Source organism: Eulemur rufifrons, unplaced genomic scaffold (genome assembly GCF_041146395.1).
Source record: "Eulemur rufifrons isolate Redbay unplaced genomic scaffold, OSU_ERuf_1 scaffold_31, whole genome shotgun sequence".
Classification (NCBI taxonomy): Eukaryota; Metazoa; Chordata; class Mammalia; order Primates; family Lemuridae; genus Eulemur; species Eulemur rufifrons.
In genome coordinates, this window is record NW_027182814.1 from 2,975,043 (window position 1) to 2,994,461 (window position 19,419).

The window sequence follows — 19,419 nt, forward strand, 5'->3', positions numbered from 1 at the left end:
TCCATTGTTTAAAAATGCAGGGAAATTTTGCAAGTTAGCATTATAATTAGTAGCTGGAGGGTGCGGTTTTTTTTTGTGTGTGTGGTCGATGTGGATGTGTTGATCAGACCCTCTGTCAGTTCGCTGGTTAGTTTTTATTATCCGCAGAGAGGAGAAGTGGGCATGTGTTTGGCAGGTGAAAAGGGCGGATTCTGTTTCAGAGAATTAACGATGATCCCCATGGTCATCCCGTTCCTTTAATAATCCTTTACTTCATCAGCTGGAAATCCACCATGGTTCTATATACTCCTCTTTGCGTGGGAACAGGTAACTGGCTTGTTCCAAGAAGTATGCCGCAGAGCTTTTCAATTAACCACTACGTTGAAAATTATTTGCAGGTGTTCAGCGTTTCACCATAATTTTGATAACGTTTGTTTTTGCCTCCTGAAACCCAAGAAGGCTGCGACGGACATAACTATGCTTAGGCGTAGCTGACTTGGTGTTGCCTATTTTTGTTAGTGGATACTGACAAGAATCCATTCTTCTAAGTATCATCTCACCATCATTTTTCCATTGTTTAAAAATGCAGGAAAATTTTGCAAGTTAGCATTATAATTAGTAGCTGGAGGCTACGGTGTTTTTTTTTTTTTTTTTTCCTGTAGGGTCGGTGTGGATGTGTTGGTCATGCCCTCTGTCAGTTCGCTGGTTTGTTTTTATTATCCCCAGAGAGGAGAAGTGGGTATTAGTATGGCAGGTGAAAACTGCGGATCTGTTTCAGAGAATTAAACAGGATCCGCATGGTAATCCCGTTCCTTTAAGAATCCTTTGCTTCATGAGCTCGGAATCCACCATGGTTCTATATACTTCTCTATTCGTGGGCACAGGAAACTGGCTTCTTCCAAGAAGTATGCCTCAGAGCTTTTCAATTAACCAGTATGTTGAAAATCCTTTGCAGGTTTTCAGCGTTTCACCATAATTGTGATAACGTGTGTATGTGCCTACTGAAACCAAATATGGGTGCTACGGACATAACTATGCCGAGGCGTAGCTGACTTGGTGTTGCCTATTTTTGTTAGTGGAGACTGACAAGAAGCCATTCTTCTAAGTATCATCCCACCACCATTTTTCCATTGTTTTAAAATGCAGGGAAATTTTGCAAGTTAGCATTATAATTAGTAGCTGGAGGGTACGGTTTTTTTTTTTGTGTGTGGTCCATGTGGATGGGGGGGTCAGGCCCTCTGTCAGTTCGCTGGTTAGTTTTTATTATCCTCAGAGAGGAGAAGTGGGCATGTGTTTGGCAGGTGAAAAACTCAGATTCTGTTTCAGAGAATTAACGATGATCCCCATGGTCATCCCATTCCTTTAATAATCCTTTACTTCATCAGCTGGAAATCCACCATGGTTCTCTATACTCCTCTTTGCGTGGGAACAGGTAACTGGCTTGTTCCAAGAAGTATGCCGCAGTGCTTTTAAATTGACCACTACGTTGAAAATTATTTGCAGGTGTTCAGCGTTTCACCATAATTGTGATAATGTTTGTTTGTGCCTCCTGAAACCCAAGAAGGCTGTGACGGACATAACTATGCTGAGGCCTAGCTGACTTGTTTTGCCTATTTTTGTTAGTGGAGACTGACAAGAAGCCATTATTCTAAGTATCATCCCACCATTATTTCTCCTTTGTTTAAAAATGCAGTGAAATTTTGCAAATTGGCATTATAATTAGTAGCTGGAGGGTACTTTTTTTTTATGGGGTCGGTCAGGATGGGTGTTCAGGCCCTCTGTAAGATCGCTGGTTTGTTTTTATTATCCCCAGAGAAGAGTAGTGGGCATGTGTTTGGCAGGTGAAAAGTGAGCATTCTGTTTCAGAGAATTAAACAGGATCCGCATGGTCATCTCATTCCCTTAAGAATCCTTTGCTTCATCAGCTGGGATTCCACCATGTTTCTATAAACTCCTCTATGCGTGGGCACAGGTAACTGGCTTGTTCAAAGAAGTATGCTGGAGAGTTTTCAAATTAACCAGTACTTTGAAAATTATTTGCAGGTTTTCAGCGTTTCACCATAATGGTGATAACGTTTGTATGTGCCTCCTGAAACCCAAGAAGGCTGCGACGGACATTACTATGCTGAGGAGTAGCTGACTTGGTGTTTCCTATTTTTGTTAGTGGAGACAGACAAGAAGCCATTCTTCTAAGTATCATCCCACCACCATTTTTCCATTGTTTTAAAATGCAGGGAAATTTTGCAAGTTAGCATTATAATTAGTAGCTAGAGGGTACGGTTATTTTGTGTGTGTGGTCGATGTGGATGGGGGGGTCAGGCCCTCTGTCAGTTCGCTGGTTAGTTTTTATGATCCACAGAGAGGAGAAATAGGCATGTGTTTGGCAGGTGTAAAGGGCGAATTCTGTTTCAGAGAATTAACGATGATCCCCATGGTCATCCCGTTCCTTTAATAATCCTTGACTTCATGAGCTGGAAATCCAGCATGGTTCTATATACTCCTCTTTGCGTGGGAACAGGTAACTGGCTTGTTCCAAGAAGTATGCCGCAGAGCTTTTCAATTAACCAGTACGTTGAAAATTATTTGCAGGGGTTCAGCGTTTCACCATAATTGTGATAAAGTTTGTTTGTCCCTCCTGAAACCCAAGAAGGCTGCGACTGACATAACTATGCTGAGGAGTAGCTGCCTTGGTGTTGCCTATTTTTGTCAGTGGAGACTGACAAGAAGCCATTCTTCTAAGTATCATCCCACCATCATTTCTCCATTGTTTAAAAATGCAGGGACATTTTGCAAGTTAGCATTATAATTAGTAGCTGGAGGGTACGGTTTTCTTTTGTGTGTGTGGTCGATGTGGATGTGTTGATGAGGCCCTCTGTCAGTTCCCTGGTTAGTTTTTATTATCCCCAGAGAGGAGAAGTGAGCATGTGTTTGGCAGGTGAAAAGGGCGGATTCTGTTTCAGAGAATTAACGATGATCCCCATGGTCATCCCGTTCCTTTAATAATCCCTTACTTCATCAGCTGGAAATCCAGAATGGTTCTATATACTCCTAATGCGTGGGAACAGGTAACTGGCTTGTTCCAAGAAGTATGCCGCAGAGCTTTTCAATTAACCAGTACGTTGAAAATTATTTGCAGGTGTTCAGCGTTTCACCTTAATTGTGATAACGTTTCTTTGTGCCTCCTGAAACCCAAGAAGGCTGTGACGGACATAACTATGTTGAGGAGTAGCTGACTTGGTGTTGCCTATTTTTGTTAGTGGATACTGACAAGAATCCATTCTTCTAAGTATCATCTCACCATCATTTTTCCATTGTTTAAAAATGCAGGAAAATTTTGCAAGTTAGCATTATAATTAGTAGCTGGAGGCTACGGTGTTTTTTTTTTTTTTTCCTGTAGGGTCGGTGTGGATGTGTTGGTCATGCCCTCTGTCAGTTCGCTGGTTTGTTTTTATTATCCCCAGAGAGGAGAAGTGGGTATTAGTATGGAGGTGAAAACTGCGGATCTGTTTCAGAGAATTAAACAGGATCCGCATGGTAATCCCGTTCCTTTAAGAATCCTTTGCTTCATGAGCTCGGAATCCACCATGGTTCTATATACTTCTCTATTCGTGGGCACAGGAAACTGGCTTCTTCAAAGAAGTATGCCTCAGAGCTTTTCAATTAACCAGTATGTTGAAAATCCTTTGCAGGTTTTCAGCGTTTCACCATAATTGTGATAACGTGTGTATGTGCCTACTGAAACCAAATATGGCTGCTACGGACATAACTATGCCGAGGCGTAGCTGACTTGGTGTTGCCTATTTTTTTTAGTGGAGACTGACAAGAAGCCAATCTTCTAAGTATCATCCCACCATCATTTCTCCATTGTTTAAAAATGCAGGGAAATTTTGCAAATTGGCATTATAATTAGTAGCTGGAGGGTACTTTTTTTTTGTGGGGTCGTCAGGATGGGTGTTCAGGCCCTCTGTCAGATCGCTGGTTTGTTTGTACTATCCCCAGAGAAGAGTAGTGGGCATGTGTTTGGCAGGTGAAAAGTGCGGATTCTGTTTCAGAGAATTAAACAGGATCCGCATGGTCATCTCATTCCTTTAAGAATCCTTTGCTTCATCAGCTGGGATTCCACCATGTTTCTATATACTCCTCTATGCATGGGCACAGGTACCTGGCTTGTTCCAAGAAGTATGCTGGAGAGTTTTCAAATTAACCAGTACGTTGAAAATTATTTGCAGGTTTTCAGCCTTTCACCATAATTTTGATAACGTTTGTATATGCCTCCTGAAACCCAAGAAGGCTGCTACGGACATAACTATGCTGAGGAGTAGCTGACTTGGTGTTGCCTATTTTTGTTAGTGGAGACTGACAAGAAGCCATTCTTCTAAGTATCATCCCACCATCATTTCTCCATGGTTTAAAAATGCAGGGAAATTTTGCAAATTGGCATTATAATTAGTAGCTGGAGGGTACTTTTTTTTTTTGTGGGGTCGGTCAGGATGGGTGTTCAGTCCCTCTGTCAGATCACTGGTTTGTTTTTCTTATCCCCAGAGAAGAGTAGTGGGCATGTGTTTGGGAGGTGAAAAGTGCGGATTCTGTTTCAGAGAATTAAACAGGATCCGCATGGTCATCTCATTCCTTTAAGAATCCTTTGCTTCATCAGCTGGGATTCCACCATGTTCCTATATACTCCTCTATGCGTGGGCACAGGTACCTGGCTTGTTCCAAGAAGTATGCTGGAGAGTTTTCAAATTAACGAGTACGTTGAAAATTATTAGCAGGTTTTCAGCGTTTCACCATAATTTTGATAACGTTTGTATGTGCCTCCTGAAACCCAAGAAGGCTGGGACGGACATAACTATGCTGAGGAGTAGCTGACTTGGTGTTGCCTATTTTTGTTAGTGGAGACGGACAAGAAGCCATTCTTCTAAGTATCATCCCACCACCATTTTTCCATTGTTTTAAAATGCAGGCAAATTTTGCAAGTTAGCATAATAATTAGTAGCTCGAGGGTACGGTTTTTTTTTTTGTGTGTGTGGTCGATGTGGATGGGGGGGTCAGGCCCTCTGTCAGTTCGCTGGTTAGTTTTTATCATCCCCAGAGAGGAGAAGTGGGCATGTGTTTGGCAGGGGAAAAGGGCGGATACTGTTTCAGAGAATTAACGATGATCCCCATGCTCATCCCATTCCTTTAATAATCCTTTACTTCATCAGCTGAAAATCCACCATGGTTTTCTATACTCCTCCTTGCGTGGGAACAGGTAACTGGCTTGTTCCAAGAAGTATGCCGCAGAGCTTTTCGATTAACCACTACGTTGTAAATTATTTGCAGGTGTTCAGCGTTTCACCATAATTGTGATAACGTTTGTTTGTGCCTCCTGAAACCCAAGAAGGCTGCGACGGACATAACTATGCTGAGGAGTAGCTGACTTGGTGTTGCCTATTTTTTTTAGTGGAGACTGACAAGAAGCCATTCTTCTAAGTATCATCCCACCACCATTTTTCCATTGTTTAAAAATGCAGGAAAATTTTGCAAGTTAGCATTATAATTAGTAGCTGGAGCGTACGGTTTTTTTTTTGTGTGTGTGGTCGATGTGGATGCGGGGATCAGGCCCTCTGTCAGTTCGCTGGTTAGTTTTTATTATCCCCAGAGAGGAGTAGCGGGCATGTGTTTGGCAGGTGAAAAGGGCGGATTCTGTTTCAGAGAATTAACGATGATCCCCATGGTCATCCCGTTCCTTTAATAATCCTTTACTTCATCAGCTGGAAATCCACCATGGTTCTATATACTCCTCTTTGCGTGGGAACAGGTAACTGGCTTGTTCCAAGAAGTATGCCTCAGAGCTTTTCAATTAACCAGTATGTTGAAAATCCTTTGCAGGTTTTCAGCGTTTCACCATAATTGTGATAACGTATGTGCCTACTGAAACCAAATATGGCTGCTACGGACATAAGTATGCTGAGGCGTAGCTGAATTGGTGTTGCCTATTTTTGTCTGTGGAGACTGACAAGAAGCCATTCTTCTAAGTATCATCCCACCACCATTTTTCCATTGTTTTAAAATGCAGGGAAATTTTGCAAGTTAGCATTATAATTAGTAGCTCGAGGGTACGGTTTTTTTTTTTTTTGTGTGTGGTCCATGTGGATGGGGGGGTCAGGCCCTCTGTCAGTTCGCTGGTTAGTTTTTATTATCCCCAGAGAGGAGAAGTGGGCATGTGTTTGGCAGGTGAAAAAGGCAGATTCTGTTTCAGAGAATTAACGATGATCCCCATGGTCATCCCGTTCCTTTAATAATCCTTTACTTCATCAGCTGGAAATCCACCATGGTTCTATATACTCCTCTTTGCTGGGAACAGGTAACTGACTTGTTCCAAGAGGTATGCCGCGGAGCTTTTCAATTAGCCAGTACGTTGAAAATTATTTGGAGGTTTTCAGCGTTTCACCATAATTGTGATAACGTTTGTTTGTGCCTCCTGAAACCCAAGAAGGCTGCGACGGACATAACTATGCTGAGGAGTAGCTGACTTGGTGTTGCCTATTTTTGTTAGTGGAGACTGACAAGAAGCCATTCTTCTAAGTATCATCCCACCACCATTTTTCCATTATTTTAAAATGCAGGCCGGGCGCGGTGGCTCACGCCTGTAATCCTAGCACTCTGGGAGGCCGAGGTGGGCGGATCGTTTGAGCTCAGCAGTTCGAGACCAGCCTGAGCAAGAGTGAGACCCCATCTCTACTAAAAATAGAAAGAAGTTATATGGACAGTTAAAAATATATATAGAAAAAAAAAATTAGCCGGGCATGGTGGCGCATGCCTGTAGTCCCAGCTACTCGGGAGGCTGAGACAGGAGGATCGCTTGAGCTCAGGAGTTTGAGGTTGCTGTGAGCTAGGCTAACGCCACGGCACTCACTCTAGCCTGGGCAACAGAGTGAGACTCTGTCTCAAAAAAAAAAAAATAAAAAAAAAAAATAAAATGCAGGGAAATTTTGCAAGTTAGCATTATAATTAGTAGCTGGAGGGTACGGTTTTCTTTTGTGTGTGTGGTCGATGTGGATGTGTTGATGAGGCCCTCTGTCAGTTCCCTGGTTAGTTTTTATTATCCTCAGAGAGGAGAAGTGGGCATGTGTTTGGCAGGTGAAAAGGGCGGATTCTGTTTCAGAGAATTAACGATGATCCCCATGGTCATCCCGTTCCTTTAATAATCCCTTACTTCATCAGCTGGAAATCCAGAATGGTTCTATATACTCCTCTTTGCGTGGGAACAGGTAACTGGCTTGTTCCAAGAAGTATGCCGCAGAGCTTTTCAATTAACCAGTACGTTGAAAATTATTTGCAGGTGTTCAGCGTTTCACCATAATTGTGATAACGTTTCTTTGTGCCTCCTGAAACCCAAGAAGGCTGTGACGGACATAACTATGCTGAGGAGTAGCTGACTTGGTGTTGCCTATTTTTGTCAGTGGAGACTGACAAGAAGCCATTCTTCTAAGTATCATCCCACCATCATTTCTCCATTGTTTAAAAATGCAGGGAAATTTTGCAAGTTAGCATTATAATTAGTAGCTGGAGGGTGCGGTTTTTTTTTGTGTGTGTGGTCGATGTGGATGTGTTGATCAGACCCTCTGTCAGTTCGCTGGTTAGTTTTTATTATCCGCAGAGAGGAGAAGTGGGCATGTGTTTGGCAGGTGAAAAGGGCGGATTCTGTTTCAGAGAATTAACGATGATCCCCATGGTCATCCCGTTCCTTTAATAATCCTTTACTTCATCAGCTGGAAATCCACCATGGTTCTATATACTCCTCTTTGCGTGGGAACAGGTAACTGGCTTGTTCCAAGAAGTATGCCGCAGAGCTTTTCAATTAACCACTACGTTGAAAATTATTTGCAGGTGTTCAGCGTTTCACCATAATTTTCATAACGTTTTTTTGTGCCTCCTGAAACCCAAGAAGGCTGCGACGGACATAACTATGCTTAGGCGTAGCTGACTTGGTGTTGCCTATTTTTGTTAGTGGATACTGACAAGAATCCATTCTTCTAAGTATCATCTCACCATCATTTTTCCATTGTTTAAAAATGCAGGAAAATTTTGCAAGTTAGCATTATAATTAGTAGCTGGAGGCTACGGTGTTTTTTTTTTTTTTTTTCCTGTAGGGTCGGTGTGGATGTGTTGGTCATGCCCTCTGTCAGTTCGCTGGTTTGTTTTTATTATCCCCAGAGAGGAGAAGTGGGTATTAGTATGGCAGGTGAAAACTGCGGATTTGTTTCAGAGAATTAAACAGGATCCGCATGGTAATCCCGTTCCTTTAAGAATCCTTTGCTTCATGAGCTCGGAATCCACCATGGTTCTATATACTTCTCTATTCGTGGGCACAGGAAACTGGCTTCTTCCAAGAAGTATGCCTCAGAGCTTTTCAATTAACCAGTATGTTGAAAATCCTTTGCAGATTTTCAGCGTTTCACCATAATTGTGATAACGTATGTGCCTACTGAAACCAAATATGGCTGCTACGGACATAAGTATGCTGAGGCGTAGCTGACTTGGTGTTGCCTATTTTTGTCAGTGGAGACTGACAAGAAGCCATTCATCTAAGTATCATGCCACCATCATTTCTCCATTGTTTAAAAATGCAGGGAAATTTTGCAAATTGGCATTATAATTAGTAGCTGCAGGGTACTTTTTTTTTTGTGGGGTCGGTCAGGATGGGTGTTCAGGCCCTCTGTCAGATCGCTGGTTTGTTTTTATTATCCCCAGAGAAGAGTAGTGGGCATGTGTTTGGCAGGTGAAAAGTGCGGATTCTGTTTCAGAGAATTAAACAGGATCCGCATGGTCATCTCATTCCTTTAAGAATCCTTTGCTTCATCAGCTGGGATTACACCATGTTTCTATATACTCCTCTATGCGTGGGCACAGGTATCTGGCTTGTTCCAAGTAGTATGCTGGAGAGTTTTCAAATTAACCAGTACGTTGAAAATTATTTGCAGGTTTTCAGCGTTTCACCATAATTTTGATAACGTTTTTATGTGCCTCCTGAAACCCAAGAAGGCTGCAACGGACATAACTATGCTGAGGAGTAGCTGACTTGGTGTTGCCTCTTTTTGTTAGTGGAGACAGACAAGAAGCCATTCTTCTAAGTATCATCCCACCACCATTTTTCCATTGTTTTAAAATGCAGGGAAATTTTGCAAGTTAGCATTTTAACTAGTAGCTGGAGGGTACGGTTTTTTTTTGTGTGTGGTCGATGTGGATGGGGGGGTCAGGCCCTCTGTCAGTTCGCTGGTTAGCTTTTATTATCCCCAGAGAGGAGAAGTGGGCATGAGTTTGGCAGGTGAAAAAGGCAGATTCTGTTTCAGAGAATTAACGATGATCCCCATGGTCATCCCGTTCCTTTAATAATCCTTTACTTCATCAGCTGGAAATCCACCATGGTTCTCTATACTCCTCCTTGCGTGGGAACAGGTAACTGGCTTGTTCCAAGAAGTATGCCGCAGAGATTTTCGATTAACCATTACGTTGAAAATTATTTGCAGGTGTTCAGCGGTTCACCATAATTGTGATAACGTTTGTTTGTGCGTCCTGAAACCCAAGAAGGCTGCGACGGACATAACTATGCTGAGGAGTAGCTGACTTGGTGTTGCCTATTTTTGTTAGTGGAGACTGACAAGAAGCCATTCTTCTAAGTATCATCCCACCACCATTTTTCCATTGTTTTAAAATGCAGGGAAATTTTGAAAGTTAGCATTATAATTAGTAGCTGGAGGGTACAGTTTTTTTTTTTTGTGTGTGGTCCTTGTGGATGGGGGGGTCAGGCCCTCTGTCAGTTCGCTGGTTAGTTTTTATTATCCCCAGAGAGGAGAAGTGGGCATGAGTTTGGCAGGTGAAAAAGGCAGATTCTGTTTCAGAGAATTAACGATGATCCCCATGGTCATCCCGTTCCTTTAATAATCCTTTACTTCATCAGCTGGAAATCCACCATGGTTCTCTATACTCCTCCTTGCGTGGGAACAGGTAACTGGCTTGTTCCAAGAAGTATGCCGCAGAGATTTTCGATTAACCATTACGTTGAAAATTATTTGCAGGTGTTCAGCGTTTCACCATAATTGTGATAACGTTTGTTTGTGCGTCCTGAAACCCAAGAAGGCTGCGACGGACATAACTATGCTGAGGAGTAGCTGACTTGGTGTTGCCTATTTTTGTTAGTGGAGACAGACAAGAAGCCATTCTTCTAAGTATCATCCCACCACCATTTTTCCATTGTTTTAAAATGCAGGGAAATTTTGAAAGTTAGCATTATAATTAGTAGCTGGAGGGTACGGTTTTTTTTTTGTGTGTGTGGTCCATGTGGATGGGGGGGTCAGGCCCTCTGTCAGTTCGCTGGTTAGTTTTTATTATCCCCAGAGAGGAGAAGTGGGCATGAGTTTGGCAGGTGAAAAAAGCAGATTCTGTTTCAGAGAATTAACGATGATCCCCATGGTCATCCCGTTCCTTTAATAATCCTTTACTTCATCAGCTGGAAATCCACCATGGTTCTCTATACTCCTCTTTGCGTGGGAACAGGTAACTGGCTTGTTCCAAGAAGTATGCCGCAGTGCTTTTAAATTAACCACTACGTTGAAAATTATTTGCAGGGGTTCAACGTTTCACCATAATTGTGATAACGTTTGTTTGTGCCTCCTGAAACCCAAGAAGGCTGTGATGGACATAACTATGCTGAGGCCTAGCTCACTTGTTTTGCCTATTTTTGTTAGTGGAGACTGACAAGAAGCCCTTCTTCTAAGTATCATCCCACCATTATTTCTCCTTTGTTTAAAAATGCAGTGAAATTTTGCAAATTGGCATTATAATTAGTAGCTGGAGGGTACTTTTTTTTTATGGGGTCGGTCAGGATGGGTGTTCAGGCCCTCTGTAAGATCGCTGGTTTGTTTTTATTATCCCCAGAGAAGAGTAGTGGGCATGTGTTTGGCAGGTGAAAAGTGAGGATTCTGTTTCAGAGAATTAAACAGGATCCGCATGGTCATCTCATTCCTTTAAGAATCCTTTGCTTCATCAGCTGGGATTCCACCATGTTTCTATATACTCCTCTATGCGTGGGCACAGGTACCTGGCTTGTTCAAAGAAGTATGCTGGAGAGTTTTCAAATTAACCAGTACTTTGAAAATTATTTGCAGGTTTTCAGCGTTTCACCATAATGGTGATAACGTTTGTATGTGCCTCCTGAAACACAAGAAGGCTGCGACGGACATAACTGTGCTGAGGAGTAGCTGACTTGGTGTTGCCTATTTTTGTTAGTGGAGACAGACAAGAAGCCATTCTTCTAAGTATCATCCCACCACCATTTTTCCATTGTTTTAAAATGCAGGGAAATTTTGCAAGTTAGCTTTATAATTAGTAGCTAGAGGGTACGGTTATTTTGTGTGTGTGGTCGATGTGAATGGGGGGGTCAGGCCCTCTGTCAGTTCGCTGGTTAGTTTTTATGATCCCCAGAGAGGAGAAATAGGCATGTGTTTGGCAGGTGTAAAGGGCGAATTCTGTTTCAGAGAATTAACGATGATCCCCATGGTCATCCCGTTCCTTTAATAATCCTTTACTTCATGAGCTGGAAATCCAGCATGGTTCTATATACTCCTCTTTGCGTGGGAACAGGTAACTGGCTTGTTCCAAGAAGTATGCCGCAGAGATTTTCGATTAACCAGTACGTTGAAAATTATTTGCAGGTGTTCAGCGTTTCACCATAATTGTGATAAAGTTTGTTTGTCCCTCCTGAAACCCAAGAAGGCTGCGACGGACATAACTATGCTGAGGAGTAGCTGACTTGGTGTTGCCTATTTTTCTTATGGAGACTGACAAGAAGCCATTCTTCTAAGTATCATCCCACCACCATTTTTCCATTGTTTTAAAATGCAGGGAAATTTTGCAAGATAGCATTATAATTAGTAGCTGGAGGGTACGGTTTTTTTTTGTGTGTGTGTGTGGTCGATGTGGATGGGGGCGTCAGGCCCTCTGTCAGTTCCCTCGTTAGTTTTTATTATCCCCAGAGAGGAGAAGTGGGCATGTGTTTGGCAGGTGAAAAGGGCGGATTCTGTTTCAGAGAATTAACGATGATCCCCATGGTCATCCCGTTCCTTTAACAATCCTTTACTTCATCAGCTGGAAATCCACCATGTTTCTACATACTCCTCTTTGCGTGGGAACAGGTAACTGGCTTGTTCCAAGAAGTATGCCGCAGAGCTTTTCAATTAACCAGTACGTTGAAAATTATTTGCAGGTGTTCAGCGTTTCACCATAATTGTGATAACGTTTGTTTGTGCCTCCTGAAACCCAAGAAGGCTGTGACGGACATAACTATGCTGAGGAGTAGCTGACTTGCTGTTGCCTATTTTTGTTAGTGGAGACTGACAAGAAGCCATTCTTCTAAGTATCATCCCACCACCATTTTTCCATTGTTTTAAAACGCAGGGAAATTTTGCAAGTTAGCATTATAATTAGTACCTGGAGTGTACGTTTTTTTTTTGTGTGTGTGTGGTCGATGTGGATGGGGGGGTCAGGCCCTCTGTCAGTTCGCTGGTTAGTTTTTATTATCCCCAGAGAGGAGAAGTGGGCATGTGTTTGGCAGGTGAAAAGGGTGGATTCTGTTTCAGAGAATTAACGATGATCCCCATGGTCATCCCGTTCCTTTAATAATCCTTTACTTCATCAGCTGGAAATCCACCATGGTTCTATATACTCCTCTTTGCGTGGGAACAGGTAACTGGCTTGTTCCAAGAAGTATGCCGCAGAGCTTTTCAATTAACCACGACGTTGAAAATTATTTGCAGGTTTTCAGCGTTTCACCATAATTGTGATAACGTTTGTTTGTGCCTCCTGAAACCCAAGAGGGCTGCCACGAACATAACGATGCTGAGGCGTAGCTGATTTGGTTTTGCCTATTTTTGTTAGTGGAGACTGACAAGAATCCATTCTTCTAAGTATCATCTCACCATCATTTTTCCATTGTTTAAAAATGCAGGAAAGTTTTGCAAGTTAGCATTCTAATTAGTAGCTGGAGGCTTCGGTGTTTTTTTTTTTTTTTTCCTGTGGGATCGGTGTGGATGTGTTGGTCAGGGCCTCTGTCAGTTCGCTGGTTTGTTTTTATTATCCCCAGAGAGGAGAAGTGGGCATGTGTTTGGCAGGTGAAAAGTTCGGATTCTGTTTCAGAGAATGAACAGGATCCGCATGCTCATCCCGTTTCCTTTTGCTTCATCAGCTGGGAATCGACCATGGTTCTATATACTCCTCTATGTGTTGGCACAGGTAACTGGCTTGTTCCAAGAAGTATGCCGCCGAGCTTTTCAATTAAGCAGTACGTTGAAAATTATTTGCAGGTGTTCAGCGTTTCACCATAATTGTGATAACGTTTGTATGTGCCTCCTGAAACCCAAGAAGGCTGCGATGGACATAACTATGCTGAGGAGTAGCTGACTTGGTGTTGCCTATTTTTGTTAATGGAGACTGACAAGAAGCCATTCTTCTAAGTATCATCCCACCACCATTTTTCCATTGTTTTAAAATGCAGGGAAATTTTGCAAGTTAGCATTATAATTAGTAGCTGGAGGGTACTTTTTGTTTTTTTTTGTGGGGTCAGTGTGGATGGGGGTTCAAGGCCCTCTAGATGTTCGCTGGTTTGTTTTTATTATCCCCAAGGAGGAGAAGTGGGCATGTTGTTGCCAGGTGAAAAGTGCGGATTCTGTTTCAAAGAATTTAACAGGATCTAAATGGTCATCCGCTTCCTTTAAGAATCCTTTGCTTCATCCGCTGGGAAACCACCATGGTTCTATATACTCCCGTATGGGTGGGCACAGGTTACTGGCTTGTTCCAAGAAGTATGCCACAGAGCTTTTCAAATAAAAAGTACATTGAAAATTATTTTCTGGTTTTCAGCGTTTCATCATAATTGCGGCAACGTTTGTATGTGCCTTGAAACCCAAGATGGCTGCCACAGACATAACTATGCTGAGGCGTAGCTGACTTGGTGTTGCCGATTTTTGTTAGTGGAGACTGACAAGAAGCCATTCTTCTAAGTATCATCCCACCACCATTTTTCCATTGTTTTAAAATGCAGGGAAATTTTGCAAGTCAGCATTATAATTAGTAGCTGGAGGCTACGGTGTTTTTTTTTTTTTTTCCTGTGGGGTCGGTGTGGATGTGTTGGTCAGGCCCTCTGTCAGTTCGCTGGTTAGTTTTTATTATCCCCAGAGAGGAGAAGTGGGCATGTGTTTGGCAGGTGAAAAGTTCGGATTCTGTTTCAGAGAATGAAACAGGATCCGCATGCTCATCCCGTTCCTTTAGGAAACTTTTGCTTCATCAGCTGGGAATCCACCATGGTTCTATATACTCCTCTATGTGTGGGCACAGGTAACTGGCTTGTTCCAAGAAGTATGCCGCAGAGCTTTTCGATTAACCACTACGTTGTAAATTATTTGCAGGTGTTCAGCATTTCACCATAATTGTGATAACATTTGTTTGTGCCTCCTGAAACCCAAGAAGGCTGCGACGGACATAACTATGCTGAGGAGTAGCTGACTTGGTGTTGCCTATTTCTCTTACGGAGACTGACAAGAAGCCATTCTTCTAAGTATCATCCCACCACCATTTTTCCATTGTTTTAAAATGCAGGGAAATTTTGCAAGTTAGCATTATAATTAGTAGCTAGAGGGTCAGTTATTTTGTGTGTGTGGTCGATGTGGATGGGGGGGTCAGGCCCTCTGTCAGTTCGCTGGTTAGTTTTTATTATCCCCAGAGAGGAGAAATAGGTATGTGTTTGGCAGGTGTAAAGGGCGAATTCTGTTTCAGAGAATTAACGATGATCCCCATGGTCATCCCGTTCCTTTAACAATCCTTTACTTCATGAGCTGGAAATCCAGCATGGTTCTATATACTCCTCTTTGCGTGGGAACAGGTAACTGGCTTGTTCCAAGAAGTATGCCGCAGAGCTTTTCAATTAACCAGTACGTTGAAAATTATTTGCAGGTGTTCAGCGTTTCACCATAATTGTGATAAAGTTTGTTTGTGCCTCCTGAAACCCAAGAAGGCTGCGACGGACATAACTATGCTGAGGAGTAGCTGACTTGGTGTTGCCTATTTTTCTTATGGAGACTGACAAGAAGCCATTCTTCTAAGTATCATCCCACCACCATTTTTCCATTGTTTTAAAAGGCAGGGAAATTTTGCAAGATAGCATTATAATTAGTAGCTGGAGGGTACGGTTTTTTTTTTGTGTGTGTGTGTGGTCGATGTGGATGGGGGCGTCAGGCCTTCTGTCAGTTCCCTCGTTAGTTTTTATTATCCCCAGAGAGGAGAAGTGGGCATGTGTTTGGCAGGTGAAAAGGGCGGATTCTGTTTCAGAGAATTAACGATAATCCCCATAGTCATCCCGTTCCTTTAACAATCCTTTACTTCATCAGCTGGAAATCCACCATGTTTCTACATACTCCTCTTTGTGTGGGAACAGGTAACTGGCTTGTTCCAAGAAGTATGCCGCAGAGCTTTTCAATTAACCAGTACGTTGAAAATTATTTGCAGGTGTTCAGCGTTTCACCATAATTGTGATAACGTTTGTTTGTGCCTCCTGAAACCCAAGAAGGCTGCGACGGACATAACTATGCTGAGGAGTAGGTGACTTGCTGTTGCCTATTTTTGTTAGTGGAGACTAACAAGAAGCCATTCTTCTAAGTATCATCCCACCACCATTTTTCCATTGTTTTAAAACGCAGGGAAATTTTGCAAGTTAGCATTACAATTTGTAGCTGGAGTGTACGTTTTTTTTTTTTGTGTGTGTGTGGTCGATGTGGATGGGGGGGTCAGGCCCTCTGTCAGTTCGCTGGTTAGTTTTTATTATCCCCAGAGAGGAGAAGTGGGCATGTGTTTGGCAGGTGAAAAGGGTGGAATCTGTTTCAGAGAATTAAACAGGATCCGCATGGTCATCTCATTCCTTTAAGAATCCTTTGCTTCATCAGCTGGGATTCCACCATGTTTCTATATAGTCTTCTATGCGTGGGCACAGGTACCTGGCTTGTTCCAAGAAGTATGCTGGAGAGTTTTCAAATTAACCAGTACGTTGAAAATTATTTGCACGTTTTCAGCGTTTCACCATAATTTTGATAACGTTTGTATGTGCCTCCTGAAACCCAAGAAGGCTGCGACGGACATAACTATGCTGAGGAGTAGCTGACTTGGTGTTGCCTATTTTTGTTAGTGGAGACAGACAAGAAGCCATTCTTCTAAGTATCATCCCACCACCATTTTTGCATTGTTTTAAAATGCAGGGAAATTTTGCAAGTTAGCATTATAATTAGTAGCTGGAGGGTACGGTTTTTTTTTTTGTGTGTGTGGTCGATGTGGATGGGGGGGTCAGGCCCTCTGTCAGTTCCCTCGTTAGTTTTTATTATCCCCAGAGAGGAGAAGTGGGCATGTGTTTGGCAGGTGAAAATGGCGGATTCTATTTCAGAGAATTAACGATGATCCCCATGGTCATCCCGTTCCTTTAATAATCCTTTAATTCATCAGCTGGAAATCCACCATGGTTCTATATACTCCTCTTTGCGTGGGAACAGGTAACTGGCTTGTTCCAAGAAGTATGCCGCAGAGCTTTTCAATTAACCAGTACGTTGAAAATTATTTGCAGATGTTCAGCGTTTCACCATAATTGTGATAACGTTTGTTTGTGCCTCCTGAAACCCAAGATGGCTGCCACGAACATAACGATGCTGAGGCGTAGCTGAGTTGGTTTTGCCTATTTTTCTTAGTGGAGACTGACAAGAATCCATTCTTCTAAGTATCATCTCACCATCATTTTTCCATTGTTTAAAAATGCAGGAAAATTTTGCAAGTTAGCATTATAATTAGTAGCTGAAGGCTACGGTGTTTTTTTTTTTTTTTTCCTGTGGGGTCGGTGTGGATGTGTTGGTCAGGCCTTCTGTCAGTTCGCTGGTTTGTTTTTATTATCCCCAGAGAGGAGAAGTGGGTATTAGTATGGCAGGTGAAAACGGCGGATCTGTTTCAGAGAATTAACGATGATCCCCATGGTCATCTCGTTCCTTTAATAATCCTTTACTTCATCAGCTGGAAATCCACCATGGTTCTATATACTCCTCTTTGCGTGGGAACAGTTAACTGGCTTGTTCCAAGAAGTATGCCGCAGAGCTTTTCAATTAACCACTACGTTGAAAATTATTTGCAGGTGTTTAGCGTTTCACCATAATTGTGATAACGTTTGTTTGTGCCTCCTGAAACCCAAGAAGGCTGCGACGGACATAACTATGCTGAGGAGCAGCTGACTTGGTGTTGTCTATTTTTGTTAGTGGAGAATGACAAGAGGCAATTCTTCTAAGTATCATCCCACCACCATTTTTCCATTGTTTTAAAATTCAGGGGAATTTTGCATGTTAGCATTATAATTAGTAGCTGGAGGGTTTTTTTTTTTGTGTGGTTGATGTGGATGGCGGGGTCAGGCACTCTGTCAGTTCGCTGGTTAGTTTTTATTATCCCCAGAGAGGAGAAGTGGGCATGTGTTTGGCAGGTGAAAAGGGCGGATTCTGTTTCAGAGAATTAACGATGATCCCCATGGTCATCCCGTTCCTTTAATAATCCTTTACTTCATCAGCTGGAAATCCACCATGGTTCTATATACTCCTCTTTGCGTGGGAACAGGTAACTGGCTTGTTCCAAGAAGTATGCCGCAGAGCTTTTCAATTAACCAGTACGTTGAATATTATTTGCAGGTGTTCAGCGTTTCACCATAATTGTGATAACGTTTGTTTGTGCCTCCTGAAACCCAAGATGGCTGCCACGAACATAACGATGCTGAGGCGTAGCTTACTTGGTTTTGCCTATTTTTGTTAGTGGAGACTGACAAGAATCCATTCTTCTAAGTATCATCTCACCATCATTTTTCCATTGTTTAAAAATGCAGGAAAAGTTTGCAAGTTAGCATTACAATTAGTAGCTGGAGGCTACGGTGTTTTTTTTCTTTTTTTTCCTGTGGGGTCGGTGTGGATGTGTTGGTCAAGCCCTCTGTCAGTTCGCTGGTTTGTTTTTATTATCCCCAGAGAGGGGAAGTGGGTATTAGTATGGCAGGTGAAAACTGCGGATCTGTTTCAGAGAATTAAACAGGATCCGCATGGTAATCCCGTTCCTTTAAGAATCCTTTGGTCATGAGCTGAGAATCCACCATGGTTCTATATACTTCTCTATGCGTGGGCACAGGAAACTGGCTTGTCCCAAGAAGTATGCCTCAGAGCTTTTCAATTAACCAGTATGTTTAAAATCCTTTGCAGGTTTTCAGCGTTTCACCATAATTGTGATAACATGTGTATGTGCCTACTGAAACCAAATATGGCTGCTACGGCATAACTATGCTGAGGCGTAGCTGACTTGGTGTTGCCTATTTTTGTCAGTGGAGACTGACAAGAAGCCATTCTTATAAGTATCATCCCACCATCATTTTTCCATTGTTTAAAAATGCAGGGAAATTTTGCAAATTGGCATTATAAATAATAGGAGGAGGGTACTTTTTTTTTTTTGTGGGGTCGGTCAGGATGGGTGTTCAGGCCCTCTGTGAGATCGCTGGTTTGTTTTTATTATCCCCAGAGAAGACTAGTGGGCATGTGTTTGGCAGGTGAAAAGTGCAGATTCTGTTTCAGAGAATTAAACAGGAGCCGCATGGTCATCTCATTCCTTTAAGAATCCTTTACTTCATCAGCTGGAAGTCCACCATGGTTCTATATACTCCTCTTTGCGTGGGAACAGGTAACTGGCTTGTTCCAAGAAGTATGCCGCAGAGCTTTTCAATTAACCAGTATGTTGAAAATCCTTTGCAGGTTTTCAGCGTTTCACCATAATTGTGATAACGTGTGTATGTGCCTACTGAAACGAAATATGGCTGCTACGGACATAACTATGCTGAGGTGTAGCTGACTTGGTGTTGCCTATTTTTGTCAGTGGAGACTGACAAGAACCATTCTTCTAAGTATCATCCCACCATCATTTCTATATTGTTTAAAAATGCAGGGAAATTTTGCAAATTGGCATTATAATTAGTAGCTGGAGGGTACTTTTTTTTTTGTGGGGTCGGTCAGGATGGGTGTTCAGGCCCTCTGTCAGATCGCTGGTTTGTTTTTATTATCCCCAGAGAAGAGTAGTGGGCATGTGTTTTACAGGTGGAAAGTGAGGATTCTGTTTCAGAGAATGAAACAGGATCCGCATGGTCACCTCATTCCTTTGAGAATCCTTTGCTTCATCAGCTGGGATTCCACCATGTTTCTATATACTTCTCTATGTGTGGGCACAGGTACCTGGCTTGTTCCAAGAAGTATGCTGGAGAGTTTTCAAATTAACCAGTACGTTGAAAATTATTTGCAGGTTTTCAGCATTTCACCATAATTCTGATAACGTTTGTATGTGCCTCCTGAAACCCAAGAAGGC